Here is a 13,354-nt window from a genome sequence, read left to right as displayed (position 1 = left end):
TCCTGTAATTTTCAACTCCCTTCTCCATCCTCTTCCTTAGAGTGGACTGCCTTCCCTCTTTGGTCCACTCCAACTACTGTTCCCCACATTTGACCTCTTCTTCTCTTACTCCCCCCATATGCTCTCTTATCTTTTTATTTTATTTATTTTTATTTTATTTTATTTTTTTTTACAGCTTCAACTTTGTTTTTCATTCTTCATTTTTTTATTATTTTTATTTTATTTTTTTATTTTTATTTTTTTTATTTTATTATAATTTATTTTATTATTTTTTTATGGCTTCTGTCAGGTAGCTCAGGCAACCCTGGCAGAGGCAGCCAGAGTATAATGGGCAGCCTGGCTCACCTCCCAGTGGTTGTGGCGGGCAACGTGGAGTCCCAGTAGGGGGCCCCGCGGCCAAGCAGCCAGACACAACAACAGAACAAACCACAGTAGTTCTGCATTTCATCACAGAGTACATATGGTGCAGATGTGGGAAACCACCGGTGGCGCCTGAACCTAAATACTATGCCACTACGTAGTGAGCGTTGTAAGACGTATAGTACACGTGAATGCGTCCGTGGATTGATAAAAATCGCCAAGAAAATGCGACAGGAAATGATTCATCCCCCACCATTGTATCACTCCGTATCAGGCACGAGCGACGCATGACGCAATCAGTACCCCTACTGATTGCGTCATGCTATTTATTTCATCATTCTCCACCGTATTTAATAAAAAAACGGAAAAAAATATATAATTCAACATGTCGAAGACTAATGATGAGCATTGTAGGGCGTATAGAGCACGTATACGTGCAATGCAACCACAGAAACCACCTCCATTTAGTACAAAGGAGAGATCTAAGCTATTTAGACAGTGGAAGAAATTATAGCATGCGATGGAGTTGAACAAAGTAACAGGAGAAGGTCCATCCACATCTTCAGGTCCATAACATCTTCCCAGAAATGTTAGCAGTGAACTTGGAAGGAGTTATGAAAGTTGATACTGCAAATGAAAACGATGGAGAGTCCTCGAAGCCCAGCCGTAAACGAAAAACGAAGCCAAAACCGACTGCCATAAGTACTCCATCAAATCGTTTAACACGTAATACACAGGCGCCTCCGTAGCCAGGTGGGCAGGAGCAGCAGTGCGTAGCACACGCTTGATTAGACCGGGGTTCGAGCCCGTGCCCATCAAATACGGAGGATGCGGAAAGGGCAGGGAATGACCACCGCATAACCCCGGAGCAATATGGCCTTAGTTGCTAATGCTCCTAAAAACCAAATAACAACGTATTACACAGCCGGAACAGCAACAGAATTTTAAGGTTCACTGAAGCATCCACGCATTGTTTAAACGTCCATTCCTGGATAATGATTTTGGTTCATTCTGTTCCATGTGTGATCGGCTTTGGTTCAAGAACGATGTGAAGACTGTAGCAACTCGAGATCACGCTCTTCTTCAAACAGCATTTCCAAATGAGGTTATAAGTCAAACGTCGGCCTGTAACAGCTGTCGTGGCTCTGTCAAGAACAAAGTTATTCCGGCTCTATCGAAGTCAATGGTTTTAAATATTATCCGATGCCACAGCACTTGTTGAAACTAGATTTGGTAACGGAACGTCTCGTATCTCCGAAACTCCCATTCATGCAGATTCGCTGCCTGCGGCATTCATACAGTGAATACAGGATCCTCGGTCAAGTTATAAATGTTCGCCTAAAGAAGTTTCACTTAACTTCCGCTATGCGTGCTCGGCACACACACACTTTTTTTCCCCCCATTATTATATTAACTTATTTATTTGTATTCAGTGCGAAGAAGAGAGGAAGAATGTCTTGATGTGTGCTCTTCTATGCGTGTGGCTCTAAATAATTCTGACAAATTCTTTAGCTATTGTAGCTTCTGTGACTGTTAATTGTTTGCATGGCTGCTAATGTTCAGTAAAGAATTTTACCCCCACAGTCAGTCGGGCTGGCAAAATTCGGTAACAAAACATGCACAGACTATTGAAACACACACACACACACACACACACACACACACACACACACACACACACACACACACACACACACACACACACAAATTTCAGTAGTATTCTCACCAGTTATCGAAAAACAAAACTTTGAAAACTTATGGGCACCATCACCAGTTTATTTAACTGTTCGAAGAGGAATTACTTTTGTATAAGAGGACACCTCTACGTGAAGAACATACTGGTAACTTAAGGCAAACCCGGAAGTGGTATGCAATCACTGATTTGGGCAGGCTAGTTCTATCGTATATAGGGAAAATTTCGCCATCCATAATTAAAATCAGCGTGCGAAAAAAAATAAATAAAACATATGATATCGTTTATTATAAATCTCTGTACTTAGAGAGAATGAAATTAATCTTCGTTGATCAAGTTAAAATTCGCAAACTCCAGAATCAAATATAGAAATAAACGCCAATACAACTCACATTAAGAAATATTGCTATAGTTAAATCACGGTTGGTTTTCCATGCAGGGGTTTTAATCGATGAGAGTGACCATACTTCCGGTAAGATGAACAAATGACAGTTATTTTAGAATGATCTTTCTCTCGTTATGCTGGAAGAAATAACCTGATCTCGAGCAGGTCGAATTATTCGATGTAATTCGACCCTGCAAAAGCTGTATGTTTAGTTGATGTTTATCAGTTAGATAGTCAGGAATGAAATGTGATAAAGAATATACTGTGATAAACCAGTAGGCTGCCAAAGGTGTCGAAGGCAGCATATACAAGGAATGTGTATCTAAAAAACAACTGTTTGTGAAAAACAGCTGTATGTTATAGATAAAAACGGTTTGGATTTTTAGAATTAGCCGGAACGTACACCCAGAAACACCATGCATTTGGGAAATCAAAATTCATGCACATCAGTGTAATTCGTAAATTTGTTCCCATACAGTCAACGCGAACAATTCGCCGAACCGGCATATACTGTATATACAAAAGCAGTATGCACCCTCGAAAGTCAACACCTGACACCCGTCTATGCCATGAGGAGGCGGGACACAGCTGAGCGCGAACCGCAGCAAACCACGAGTGTCACGTACTGAATGTCCATTCCGTTCAAAAAAATGAGCGAATAAAAGAATAAAAAAATTGTGAAAAAAATAAAACGAATTAAAATGATATAAAATACGAAAAATAAAATATAATAAAAAGTAAAGAATTGATAGCAAACTACCAAAAGAAAAAGAAAGGAAAATCGGGAAAAAAAAAATAAAATAACAATAAATAATAATAATAATAATATTAAAAAAAAAATCTTGTACCAGTGCAAGGCTGGTGCTAGTAAGGACAAACACAATAGAGGAAAGGATAGCAAAAAAAGGAGGAGAAAGAATAAAAAAGTAAACGCTTCATGGACAAACGTAAGACATGAATTAAAAGAGGACTAGATGAAAGAGAGAAAGATTTCACACGGGATAACCTGTGTCAGCAAATGATCCCGCCTGAGGCCAGCAGGAGATAGAAGACAGGAAAAAAGTGATCTTTCAGAATTGTACAAGTATGATTAGGAACTTCTAGTCGAAGGTGATGGTGAAGATGGTTATTTGAGCTAAAGATGGTGTGGCATGGACCGAAGGTGGAACCGGAATAGGAGTAGTTCCAGGAACTGAAGCATTAGCGGTGAGTTGTCCACGTCTGATGAAGGCTTTAATGCAAAATCTTGCAGAAGATTAAATTTTTCTTTGGAGTTCAAGAGAGATGATTTATTGCCTGGAGAAAATGGTTCACACACGGCAGACAGGCTGATTAAAATCCAAGTAATATGGACAGGTGAAAAGAACATGCTGCCACGATTACAGAGGGAAGAATCAGACAGATTAAGCATATCAGGTTTAGTGCGAAGGGAACCATGGCTAATTAGAAAAAAAGTGTGGAGATTGGACAGAACCATTTTAGAACAGATTTCTGTAAGTCAAAGGACACAGATGGATGGACTAAACTTGCTTGTGACCATACCTTTGGAAGAAAAAGACCACCGATCTTGCCCGAGTTGGACTAGGTAGTTTTAGCAACTAGTTTTTTTCCGTTTAGGATCTCAGTGGATATTAAGAGTTGTCTAAAAAGTCAACGGAAATAGCATGTATCGATATGCGAATTTAGAGAATTGGAGAGAGAGAGAGAGAGAGAGAGAGAGAGAGAGAGACCTCACTACTTCTGTTACACAAGACGAGAATAAATCATTTATGAGCCCCTAATAAGTACGTCGTAATCAACAAACCTGGCTGAGGATCACATGATTCCATCTCCTACCACTGCCCTGAAGTACGGTTCCCTGTATTAAAAAAAAGAGGCGTCATAGTTGAAAAAAGCAGTATGCACCCTCGAAAGCTGCCATTTTGATTTTAAATAAACTTTACAGTCCGTTTATCGTATTTTTTTTTTTTTTTAATTTATGGATATTTTCTTAATCGGAAATTACCCCCAAACCTTTTTATTTTTGACTCGTCTCGTGCTCTGTCAGTGCTTAAAAGAATACATATAGCATACTAAATCTGCATATTCGGTCATGGCTTCAACTAGTTAACAGTCTTTTAAAATGTTAGTTAAAATGACTGTTAACATTTCAAATGTTAAGTCATTTTGGAGTTTGTTGGTACAAACACAATTATTCCGTGCTGCTACAGTGATCGATATGGTCCGCCCGAAAAGCAAAAGCTTCCGTATACCTGTTTAACAGCACTGTCGGTAAATGTTCTGCCGCTACTAGTCAACATTGAATATTAATAAGGTGCTGATAGGAAGAGTTATTTATGTTTTTTAACGCACTGCAAAAGCTGGCAAGAGCAGCGAGACCCTGATATTCTAATATATACCTTCAGTTAAGTATTAGACTGCAATTTATTTTTCACACTGTGCTGTCTTATGGTAAGGAATGGAGGGGTTGCCGAGCAGTCATTAGACTCTGTAGAGAATCCACCTGCGGTGTAAACTCACTTTCTCATTACCCAGAATGCAGTGTCTGCTGATAAATGATGTTATTATAAAGCGACTCCCTAGAGTTGCCGGAAGTACATGGCTCTTTAAAATGATCGATTTCTTTTCACTTGACGCTAGGTAGCGCCGCTTACAAAAATGTCTTGTGCTCAACGTGGAAGAAAAATCCTTCGTAGTTTAGAAAAAAAATTGCAATTTGAAGATAGACAATGCTTTGATGACCGTATGTGTTGGGAGTAATTATAAAGAACGAATTATAACCTGGAAATAAGCGAACACCTGATGACTATATAATGCTACATTCTTGTGTAAATTGTTTTTTACTCCAAGAATGTGGACTTCGCAAAGGAAACCAAAGAGAGAGAGAGCAATACTTCGAAAAAACCGAAAATAGAACATTAGGGTGTATTCATTATTTCGTCCTCTGTCTCGGTGAGCGAATGCTTGACATCAATCTCTTGGTAGTATTTTGCCATAGAAAACTCCTGCCAGAAGTTGTTGCCTCGATATTAGAATATCTTAAGACAAGCATATCAAACGTAAGTGACCTTCATAAGAAACAGTTTGATCACTGATTTCTAGTTGCGGATATAGGAGGGGAGTAACAAGGGTAATTGACTAGTACACAGATTTTTGTAGTTATTGAATTACTGTTTAATATGAGAAGAAAGGACGTAGCTAAAAATTGGGGACTTGTTTTATTCTTTTCTAACGTTGTGTGGTCTATTCATAAATATAAGTAAAATAGGCAAAAAAAAAACCTTTCTAAATGTAGCTTATTCTCATTGATATTAATAATAGTAAAGGTTTTAGAATATACAGTAGAATTAGATGAATGTAATACTGCCGTGATTAAAGGAGAGTATCTTCAGTTTCATTCGTCAATCTTATAGAAAATCCTAATTTAGTTTTCTTAGGTAGTTAGTAAATTCTTTCGTAATAAAATGTACCACCAGAGAACTTTAATGGTACCTGGTCAGAATTAATGTAATAGGAATAATTATGAAAGAAGCTTTATTTTTATATCGTTGTTTTGACATTTTCAGAAGTGCAAAATATGCTGTGATCAATACCCAAAAACCAACCAGTCTTACAAGAAAACACTCCTTCCCTTATTTTGCAACTCGTAGGCTTAACTGTTGGCCTAAAGTAGGCGAATTCTAGTGCTGTTCCATACTTTTTCCAGAATCATATGTGCCAACTGTAGGCAAATTGCTGGAAACGCGCCTCATAAGTAAAAATTGCCTACACCAAAAGTCTTCAGAATACTTAATCACCTGCTCAGTATGTAGTGACGTCTAATATTTGTCAATTTATACGAACCTCGACTTTCAATTCGTTCTTTTAGTTCAATCGATGTAAAGAGCGCTGCGCTGTTTTATCTCTCTGGAGCTTGTGATTGTTGCAAGATACGAATTCTTTATGGCCCATACGACAAGCGCACTTTCTATACATATTGATATCGATAAAGATAGTGTTTAGCAATTTTAAAACCGGCATTTTGTGAAGATACATGATATTTTGTACTGACCCAATGATCATCTTTAAATCGCACTGAACTGGCATGCAAATTGGCTAAATACTTGACCAGGAGTAACTAGATATTATGTATATTCCGCGTATGTCTTCCTCTGAATACTAAAAAATCATCTAAAATTAAGGTCGGCTTTTATGCTGAATATATAATTCTTAGCATGAATTAGATGCACATGCTTAGGGATAGAAGACATGAATTGATACTAATATATTTACAGTTACACCCATATCTTTGCACAAATATGTTTTTCATCTTTGGAAACCTAAGAGTTTGTTCGTCTTCTTCATTAAACGAAAATAAACTTCTTCCGGAATTATCTTTTCAGGCTAACATTTTCCCTACGTAGCCGAGTCGTCAAACGCGAGAATGTATCAGTACGCGTGTTTGAATGGACCGTGGTTCAAGCTCCCACGACTGCTAAATAAAACCACGCTCTTCAGAAGCCGTTGTAGCCGAGCGGTCAGTGAAAGGGTACAGAAGTACACGCTCTTGAGTGATCATAATTCAAGCCCACATGACTGCTAAATATGGTGATATTCTTACATTTTTCTCTGTATCGTGAACTCCTCGGACTTTAGGTGGTTGTCCCGGAGTATAAACAGAAATTTTATTTATTATTTGCTTATATTAAGACGTTGTTTACAGAGAAACTAGATTGCAGTAAGTACTAAACAGGCAACAGGGAAGGCTTGGTTGCGCAATCAGCGCCTCATATGTACACACATTATCAATAAGAGCAATATTATATTGTCGCCTGTGCCTGTAGGTTTTGATTTCCTCACCTACATAAGGGAGTGCTGTTTATGCTTACCACTTTCTTACAATTTAATGTGTGTCAGTATAATAAAATTTCACAATACAAACTTTAGAAGAATAATAAAGAAATAATTGAATTAAAAAACAGTGGTTCTTAAGACATATTTTACTTAATGCAGTACATGGGACGCGATAGATGGGGGGAGGTTAACTTTAAAGGGGGAATATATGATTGAGCATGAATTTTCAAGGCGAAGAACAGGAACAGACTTATACCGGAATATACGGTATGTCTCGAACTCCAACTGTTCGCGGTGTGTTGCACGTTACAGCACAGACGAACTTAAGGTCTTGTAACATTCTGTATGACGTTATCTATTCTCCCACCATGGTCATACAAATCACGTATAGCTCTTACAGATTGCCGATGCTCAATTAAAACTAAACAATAAAAGAAAGCAAGTGTATACGTTAATATATGAAACAATATTATCATGGCGTTACTATAAAAATTCAGTTTGATTAATAAACAGATACAGCAATTCACAGAAAAAACAACAAAGAAAGCTATATGTTCGTCTCGCCCTTTGTTAAATATAAAGGAGCAATTCTCCCGGAATTCCCAAGTACCTTGTTGCCATAGAGCAGAAATGACGAATTTTTCCAGTCTGCGTGTCAAAAAATAAGCTGACACAAAATATAAACAATTTTTAGAAAAAAAAAAGAAACGCCTATTTAAGATTAGTGGTTTTTATAGAATTGGAAACATGTACTGTATAGTATCTTATACAGGGAGGCTTCAGAACGTTAGTTCCACTCCGCTGTGTTGATGAGTACAGAACTCTAAAACGGCCAGAAATGTAATGTTACGTTTTGTGCACTCAGTATTTTTTAATATTATAAAAGGATAACAGTATTTGAAAGTTTATAATCAGAATTTTGGTGACATCATAGATCCACGCGCTGTGATCTGTGCACAAACCGATACCACGAGAAACATCATGACGCTTCTTTTTCCTAGCTTCATAGTTGGGACAACACACTCGGGTAGCAGTCATTCTCCAGGCATCTTCCATAGCTAGGCACGTTCGTCAGGGATGCAAGATCGTGTGGTGTGTGACTTATCGTTCCACAGGATCATCGACACTGGTAGTTCTGTGGAATGTCAAGTCACATAGAGTCCAGATTCGTTGTGACTTACATTATGCCAATTGATGTTATGCATTTGCTTTTGTCATCGAAGGCTTGTGTCTGTATTTCTTCGGTGAAAATTCAAGCATGCAGCTATCCTTTTATTATAGCTGCTTTCAACTCCAAATTCAGATTCTCTAAGTCAGGGGTTCTTAACTTTTTACACGCACCCTCCCCATCACTTTCCAATTTTGTCTTACCACCTTACCTCCCTTATTCTGGTTTCAGAAATTGTAAATAAATACATGGACATAAAATTCAATTTGGAAAAAAGAAAGAAAAAAACAACAACTTGTTTTTAAAGCCACATTCTAACCATTAAAAGCTTAAATGAACAGATCAAGAAAAGAGCAAATTTCTGAGGCTTCCTTATCTCTCTTGGACCCCTCCTACCCCTCCCTTAGGAGTGCAAGCCCATTAATGGTTAAGAACCCCCTGCTGTAAGTTCTGATGGCAAGATAAGGTAACCAGCCATCTGAAGGTCCTGTTACAGTACTTTTATTTCTTCAGCATATTGCCAAACTTCTGCTTGGGAATCTTTAATCCCCAGCAATAACATGTACACACATTTTCTCCAGCATTACATCCAGCTATCATTATTTTCTGAAATTCTGTTAGCCCTTTCCGCTTGCTCATTTTCGACGTTCTCGTTTAAAACGACTGACAAGCTAACCACTGAACCACCGTTATAAGCCAAAATATTTGCATAGTTCGTAGTTACAAATTTCTGCAATCGAGAGAGATGTGATATGATTTTTGGTATGCTAGTATATCTTAGAAATATGTAAGATGTATTTTTATTGTTTTGGGTAGCAGTGTAGTTTAATTATCAGCCATCCAGGTTACTTATACTTTGTTGGAAGACGTTTTTTTTGTTTTGTTTACTATGAAGCTGAAAACGCCTTGGCAACCATCCTTTCAGGTGGTCCTGATGTCGATCGTTATGCCGAAGTCGTTACCCTCCTTTATCTGCCATTAATTTTAATGTTTTAGATCAAAGCACATGTCAAGGTAAAAGCAAGCTTTTTGCCTTCTTCAATGAGCTAACTCTTAATGAAACAATTTCATAATGAGTCTAACGATATAATTATTTTCTACACATCGATAATCGATAAATAGACATCTAAATGCTTAAATATACTTCTTTTGCTTGCTGCGTTGATTTCAAATCGTTTTTTTTTTTTTTTAGAAATCTGCGTGCGTGGTATGTGTTCAAATGTTTACTTGGTTTGATGTGTGGACCATTAAGGCTATTTTGCTCGCAGCGCCTCGTAGAAACAGCCATAAATTGCGATACAGTGGTTATATGATCGATTTGTGTGTTTGCTTTTGTAAAATCGCATTCTTATTACCCCAGAGTGCGTCTTCAACTCCATATGTCTTCTGAAACAATCCTTGTAATAATGAGATATGGTCGGCGTATCTCGGTGCTATTTAATCGGACCATTCATATCTTCCATGTGGAGACCGATGTATTTATCTATGGCTGTTCTTGTGTTATTGAACATAATGCAGTTATTTCCTGTGTTATTTTAGTCATGTAATGTGGGGTCTATTGGCCACCATACTGAGATGTTAATTGTGAGTATCATCGTTTTTTTTCCCTTTCTTTTTTTTTTTTTTTTCAGTTCAGCTAAGATATTTGTGCGTCTTCAGTAATGGTCTCGATTAGCGTATTGGTGTAATACACCAATCTAGATTGTATGTATGCCTTTTGTATGTGGGAACTTTATAAGTAGCTCTTAGTATTGTTATTGTAAATACATTAATTCTTGCCATATGACGAGGATAAAATAAATAACAGAAGCGAAATGGCTAAAGGTAATTGATGTTGAGCTCGCTCTCTCTCCCTTCTCATTTAGATAAAAAAAAATTAATATTCTGCTGAGGCTCGGTTCGATCACATAGGTATAGGAGTTTAACTACTCATTTTGACAGTGCAATCATTAACAGTATTTAGCAGTCAAATGGGCTCGAGCCATGGTTAACAGAAACGCATGCACTGTCGCGCTGACCACTAAGCTACGTCAGACTCATAAGTCACTCACTTCTTTACACACAGATAATGCAGTACTTCCTTGATTATATACTATACTTAATTTTGTTTGCCCGCACAACGTGAAAATAGGCCCGTGAACACACACGTGTACAGACATATTTATAATACATTGGTGCAATGTGACCTAAGATGCTGATGCGCTATAAAACTAATAAATATGGTGAACTTAAACTGCAAAAATAAAAATGTAAAGAAAAAAGTTAACGAAAGGGAAAGGGTTCCAGGCTAGTTGTACTATGCTCAACGGGTCACTTATTGGAAATCATGAAGCTTATGTTCTCCATTTTGCCATGCATGAAATATTGAAATATATTGTGCAGTGACGGATATTTTGGGTAGTTCTTCATACGCAAGACTTGTTTATTTAACACCGTACATAGACAAATATAGGATCGACGTTGCCGAGTGGTCACACAAAACACGCAAGACTTGTTTATTTAACACAGTACATAGACAAATTTAGGATCGACGTTGCCGAGTGGTGAGGCGGGCGAGTGCAGAAGCATACGCGTCTGAATGTACCAGCCCGCATGATTGCTAAATATGTTAAACGATAGTATTCGTTTTTGAGATGATTAATTATAAACTCCTCTGACCTGGTGGTCGTGCCGGAATATAAACAGAACTTTTTTTTTTTTTTAAAGATGTCAGCAGTCTCCCACCTAACGCTGTCCTCTGGCCAATGAACCATCGGGTTCTCCATCCAAAGTATTGACTGGTTACAACTGTTATACTGTGGATCTCAGATTTTACCCAGACTTTATTTTAATCATATAATTGACACAGAAAAATAAATTTTAAACCTTTCGAGGCCCCATTCCTCCTCTAGAATACGTTTGTTCTAGCAGTGTGAAAATTCTCATAGTCTGGTTTCGAAGATATTTTTCGGTTGATGTCAGCACCATTTTAAGACTGCATATTTAGCCTTCATTCAACGTGAAATCCCCCCCCCCCCGCCTCGAAGTGCTCTTTCAGCGGTGTACAGAGATGGAAGTTACTGGATGAAAAATTAGTCCTATGAGGAGGATGTGGGAAAGTTCCACCTTAGATCAGTCAACATATGTAGTCAGATTAGTATGTATGCCTGACTAGTTGGTTTTAGGAAATCACAGTAGTACCCAATATTAATTACATGGCCTTGTTTTAGGAAATCAACATAAATAACAACTCGAGCATTCCAAAACAGGGTTGCCATCACCTTGCTGTTGTCAAACTCGAATTTTTTTCATTGTAAGTGGATATGTGCAACACCATTCCCTACTGGAAAGTTTGGTTTCTAGAACGAAGTGATGGGCCAGTATCTCATTGGTGGTTACAGTATAATTCAGAGTCATTTACTTCACTCTGAAACTGTTCATTCAGAGCCGATGAAATGCGAACTCACATCGTCTGTTGTTTTGGATATAGTTATTTGGGGACGAACCGTGTTCTTCCTTTTTACTGAACCTTGGGTTGTTACTGATTATGGTGTCAGCACTGATGTTAAGTTTTTGATTTTAGTTGTTGGTCTTGCTTTGCACGCTTCAGTCTCCATGCATTCATGACCTCCTTGAATCATTTGACCTGGTAAAACTGAAGACTGTGGCAGGCAAGGTTTCCTATATTGTGCTTGAAGCTTCTTGATTTCAGAATTATAATGATTGTTTCACTTAACTAGTAACATGTGCAGACGCCATTTTACAGTGTATTGATTATTACGACAACCAAACGATTGCTGTTTCTTAGAATCTGCGATTTAAACGCAGTTCTCCATTTTGATTATTATGCGAGTAAATTTTTCTGGATATCCGTGTATTCTGGATGAGATTTCTAATTCATACGTAGTCGAATCCTTTTCTTTAGGTTATTTCCCTTCATAATGGCTTACAGCAGATCTTTCAGTTCCATAAATATTACCATGCAAAAGTAAAAGAAATATGTAAAGAATTTTATTTGAATTGTGTTCCAGGAAGCGTTAATCCTGATGCGAATTACTAGTTATACGCCACATTCAGCAACAGTCCACGCAAGAAGCAGGTTTTCGATGACCAAGAAGAGCACGCGGTAGCCATGACAACCAGTCATTTCTAATCACGTGGTGTTGTTATTATTCAGAACTCGGTCAGCTGTGGGGGCGAGACGATATGGCGGAAGTTGTAGGCCAGGAATAAGGACGAACTGGGTTAATGTTCCAGCGATGGGAACAGAGAACAGGTTAGGAGAACAAGAAGAAGAAATAATGGGGAGGGGGAGGGAAGAGACAAAAAGACCGAGGAAGAGACGACATGTTAGAGAATTAACGGAGAGCTGTAGCTTCTGAACGTAGTAGATATTTAAAACGAGCAGCGGTAGAGCATACACGTAGTTTTGTGTGCTTAAGCTGTACTTGGACGGATGGGTACAAAGAGGTTGTCGTAGGCTCAAGTCTTTAGTAGTAAGCGGATAATATACTGTATATTGCTAGGAAGGGTAGTCCTGAAAACCTTGGTAAGTTTGTCTAGTAAACAGTTTTAAATATATTGTAGAAATCCGTGTTGTATGCACTTCTGATTTTACTTAATAGCTACTCTATAGTTTGCAATTCGTTCTTCGCCGAAACCTCAGTTATGTAATTCCGTGTAGGAAAAATTAGTTTCTTCTAATTAATAAATAATGCAGTTTATAGCTTTGCTTATTAATTTGTTGCAACAGCGAACGGTGGGAATGGAATCGTTTTCGGCTGTGGCAGATACAGTGCTTAGCTTTTATCAATGCCCATTCTGTCAATCGACTCTTAATTGATATCAAAGACTACAATTAAACTGTATAGCTATTGCAACAATTAGTTTCTAATATACTTGGATTGCAGTCAGCTCATTCATGAAGGTTTTTTCC

The 13,354-nt window shown here is 37.9% G+C and overlaps 1 protein-coding gene across 5 annotated transcripts in view; it reads left to right on the top strand.

The window, feature by feature from the left end:
* LOC150080735 (uncharacterized) overlaps positions 1 to 13,354 on the top strand; it is an 856,799-nt gene that overhangs the window by 98,308 nt on the left and 745,137 nt on the right. Inside the window, exon 1 of one of the 5 annotated variants that reach the window (XM_090382086.1) lies at positions 12,796 to 12,967. The exons of the other annotated variants lie outside the window; for them this stretch is intronic. The gene's annotated coding sequence lies outside the window, so the exon portion shown is untranslated. Of the gene's footprint in view, positions 1 to 12,795; positions 12,968 to 13,354 lie in introns of those variants that run through there. 5 annotated transcript variants of the gene reach the window in all.

The sequence above is a fragment of the Mastigoproctus giganteus genome, chromosome 9 (genome assembly GCF_048544385.1).
Source record: "Mastigoproctus giganteus isolate SK-2022 chromosome 9, ASM4854438v1, whole genome shotgun sequence".
In the NCBI taxonomy this organism is placed as follows: domain Eukaryota; kingdom Metazoa; phylum Arthropoda; class Arachnida; order Uropygi; family Thelyphonidae; genus Mastigoproctus; species Mastigoproctus giganteus.
The sequence above is the reverse complement of the archived record's forward strand: the minus strand, read 5'-3'. Positions and strand labels throughout refer to the sequence as shown.